The sequence below is a fragment of the Melitaea cinxia genome, chromosome 5 (genome assembly GCF_905220565.1).
Source record: "Melitaea cinxia chromosome 5, ilMelCinx1.1, whole genome shotgun sequence".
Classification (NCBI taxonomy): Eukaryota; Metazoa; Arthropoda; class Insecta; order Lepidoptera; family Nymphalidae; genus Melitaea; species Melitaea cinxia.
This window is the reverse complement of record NC_059398.1, coordinates 5,954,107-5,958,489: the sequence shown is the minus strand read 5'-3', so window position 1 is coordinate 5,958,489 and position 4,383 is coordinate 5,954,107.

Sequence of the window (4,383 nt, the reverse complement as noted above, 5' to 3'; positions counted from 1 at the left end):
TTTATTATTATATTTGAAATAAAATATAGTATTATTTGAAAGTAGTGTTTTCTTTTAGCCTGCTATACTAAAATAATTACTAGGTGAAGCACTTTATGTTTGTATTCGATATATACATAAGTATACTCTATACATATAAGTAAAATTGAAGTGTCTGTCTGTCGATTCAAAATATTTTTTCAACTGCATGTAGTTATTTACGCTTCAGCCTGTAATATCCCAGTACTGGGCATAAGCCTCTTTCTCTATGTAGGAGAAGGATCAAAGCTTAATCCACCACGCTGCTCCAATGCGGGTTGGCGGATATATTCCCTACTATGAGTAACGATCGCTATCAGGTGTACATGATAACAACTGGGACCGACGGCTTAACGTGCTCTCCGAGGCACGGTGGGAAGACCCACAAGGACTGCACAAACACCCAGACCACGGCAAACACCTATATGGCCAATACAAATGTTTGTCATGTGCGGGGATCGAACCCGCAACCGCCAGCGCAACAGTTGCAACACGTAGTTATTTACACAATGCGAAAACAAACGATTTGAAGATACTGGTCTGTCTGTCTTTCATGAACATGATAGAGGAGATTGTAGAGCAACATATAGGCTACTTTTTATTCCGGAAATGAAGATATGAATTAAATAACCAAGCTTTTTTCCATTACATACTAACTTTTGCGAGCAAAAACAATTACAATCTCAAAATAAGATAAAGGAGGTCATACTGCAACGTATAGATACTTTTTATACCATAATTCCTACGGGATTAGGATCACACTTAAAATAAGTAATGAATGTCCTGATACAATCTTCCATGCGAACGATGTCACGGGTACAGTTAGTTTATAAATAATGAGACAAATTAATCGCGTCATAAAACATAGGGAGGGTTAGTTACACGCAACCCGATAGCATCGCGTGCGTAGTGGGCAGTTATCGACAATATATAAATCGTATTTGAACATATTTTGCAGCACTAGCGCGAAGCGAACGGTTTGATTTTATCGACCAAATAAGTAGGTAGTCGATGAATTGCGAAACGGCGGGATCGCGTGTCGTGTGGTTTTTGAAAAGTTAGGAATGATTATTTGTTGCTCATTTAAAAAAATATGATCAAAGCCTTACTTTTGACATAGCTAGGTTGGTTGTAATATGGGAAATGTGAGATGATAATTTTTTTCCAAGTAGGTAGGTAATTACTTACCAAATCTAATAAATACGCATGCTGAATAAGTTATTGATTCTTTTTTAGCTATACATATCAGACACATGTATTTTTAACCGACTTCAAAAAAAGGAGGAGGTTACTCAATTCGATCGTATATATATATATATATATATATATATATATATATATATATATATATATATATATATATATATATATATACTAGCTGTACCCGTGGCTTCGCCCGCGTTGAAATTAGTATGTCACAAAGTTTTCCCGGCAAATTTCCAGTGAAAGTCTCATCAAAATCGGCTTAGCCGTTCCGTAAACCTTCCTCTTGCCAATGATAGAGCCCCCTCTCCAATGGTGAAACCGCATGAAAATCCGTTCATTAGATTTTGAGCGAATCGATCACATACACTTTTGGGGACTTGGATTTATAATACACTAACTGTTGCCCGTGACTACGTCCGCGTGGTTATGAAGATATGCAATTACTATTAAGATGTTTAACGCAAATTATTTTTTTATTTCAGTCAATCGAGTAACTTTTTAAAAGACACAATTTAGTATAATTTAATAGTTATTTTTATAAAACCTCTCCATACACCACATTTTTAGTTTTATTTTCAGGCTGTATATGTTTCATACAAACTATCAACCCCAATTAAATCCCCTTAGCGGTGGAATATCGTAAAATCTGTTCTTAGCGGACGTCTGCTAACTATAATCTACCTCCCTGCCAAATTTTATCTTTGTCCAACCTGGATGGATAGACCATCCAGTGGTTTTTGAGTTCTCGTGATGAGTGAGTTAGTGATCTTTCTCTTTTATATATATAGGTTACGATTCATTATTTGGAGACCTCCTCACCATCTATAGAGCGTATATTTTAAATTTCAAGTCTCTTACTTCAAAAACATAAGACTTACATACAAACTTCCGACCCCCGTTTTATCCCCTTAGGGGTCGATTTTCGTAAAATCATTAGCGAATGTCTACGCCCTATAAGGAACCTACCTGCCAAATTTCAAGTTTGTAGCTGTTATAGTTTCGGAGGTTTCGTGATGAGGGAGTCAACCTACCATCCCCCGTTTTAACCCCAAAAGGGAGTTGATTTCTAAAGATACGTTATTTGAACACCTCCTCACTATCTTTAGAGCACACATTTTAAATTTCAAGTCTATGACTTCAAAAACATAGGACTTTCATATAAACTTCCAACCCCCGTTTTACCCCTTTAGGGGTCGATTTCCGTAAAATCCGTTCTTAGCAGATGTTTACGCTCTATAAGAAACCTACCTGCCAAATTTCAAGTTTCTAGGTGTTATAGTTTCGGAGATTTCGTGATGAGTGGGTCAACCTACCATCCCCCGTTTTAACCCAAAAAGGGAGTTGATTTCTAAATATACACTATTTGAACACCTTCTCATCATTTATAGAGCATACATTTTAAATATCAAGCATCTTACTTCAAAAACATAGAACTTTCATACAAACTTCCAACCCCCGTTTTACCCCCTTAGGGGTCGAGTTTTGGAAAAACCGTTCTTAGCGGATGTCTACGCTCAATAAGGAACCTATCTGCCAAATTTCAAGTTTCTAGGTGTTATAGTTTCGGAGATTTCGTGATGAATGACCTTTCGCTTTTATATATATTATATTATTATTATTTAAAAAAAAATTATATATATATATATATATATATATATATATATATATATTTTTTTTTTTTTCACGTGCTGTGTGGCTACAGCACAAAAGAATTTAGCCACCCCCTCTCTTGCCGTGGGTGTCGTAAGAGGCGACTAAGGGATAACAAGGTTCCACAACCACCTTGGAACTTAAGAAGCCGACCGATGATGGCGGGATAACCATCCAACTGCTGGCTTTGAAATACACAGGCCGAAGGCGGGCAGCAGCGTCGTCGGTGCGACAAAGCCAGTACTGCGGTCACCAACCCGCCTGCCCAGCGTGGTGACTATGGGCAAAACACATGAGTTCACGTTATTTTTGGCGTAAACTTGTGGAGGCCTATGTCCAGCAGTGAACTGTATAGGCTGTAATGATGATATATATTTTTATGTATGTTCGGGGATAACTCCGTCGTTTATGAACCGATTTTTATAATTCTTTTTTTGTTAGAAAGGAGATATCCCTAGTTTGGTACCATAATTAGGACAACAGGGTCTGATGATGGGATCCCAGAGAAATCGAGGGAAACTCTCAAAAATCCGCATAACTTTTTACTGGGTGTACCGATTTTGATGATTTTTAATTTAATCGAAAGCCGATGCTTATCATGTGGTCACATTTAGATTTCATCGAGATCTGATTACAAATTTTGGAGTAATCTTTGATAATGCGTATTTACTTAACTATTTTTTTGTTTACCTACGTTGTATTACTTGTCGATATAACTGAAGTCGGTTTTTCTTCGTTTGCCTACAAACACAATTATGGTATTTAGTCTTTAATTGCGAAGATGAAAAACCGTTATGAGCTCTTTTTACTTTTATATCCACTTTTTATACTTCAGTATTCATATGGGTATATGATCTTAAGAAATAATGGTCGAAATAAAGGATAATAATAAAAAAGGGCTTATAATGTTAAGTCAACACAATTTTTTTACTGCGTCGTACCTACCTATAAAAACTCGAAGATAATTTTTTTACGATACCTTTTTACTCGAAAATAATTTTTATTTATTGACAGAAAAACAGATTCCTTTACAGTATTAAAAAACTAAATTATTTGACGTGACATGTGTGTTCTGTTGAATACTTCGAATTCGGCTTCAACGAGTTACATTTTAAAATATTTATAATTTTTGACTATTTTAATAGGTAATATTACAGCTTTCTAATAACATTCCTATATATTCATTTTTTGATCTAGATTTAAAATTTCGATTTCAAAGTTGGCAGGTTTAGCTAAAATAGCCTTACCGAGGTTTAGAATGTTCTGGAAAGTCGTTTATATTTTTTCACTTGTTTTATATAGAATGCTTATTGAAACTATATCTTAAGAAAATGCAAAATTTTCTGAAATTTAAACCAATAATTTGTAATGCCCAATAATTTGTAAGTTATTTTTTACAACTATTACCCGCATCAGCGTCATGAAACGCCTTCCGAAATAAACAGGCTGTCTGTCGTCGAAAGATTTTTCAATAAAAAAGATTATTTTAAGACTCGACTTAAAGAACAG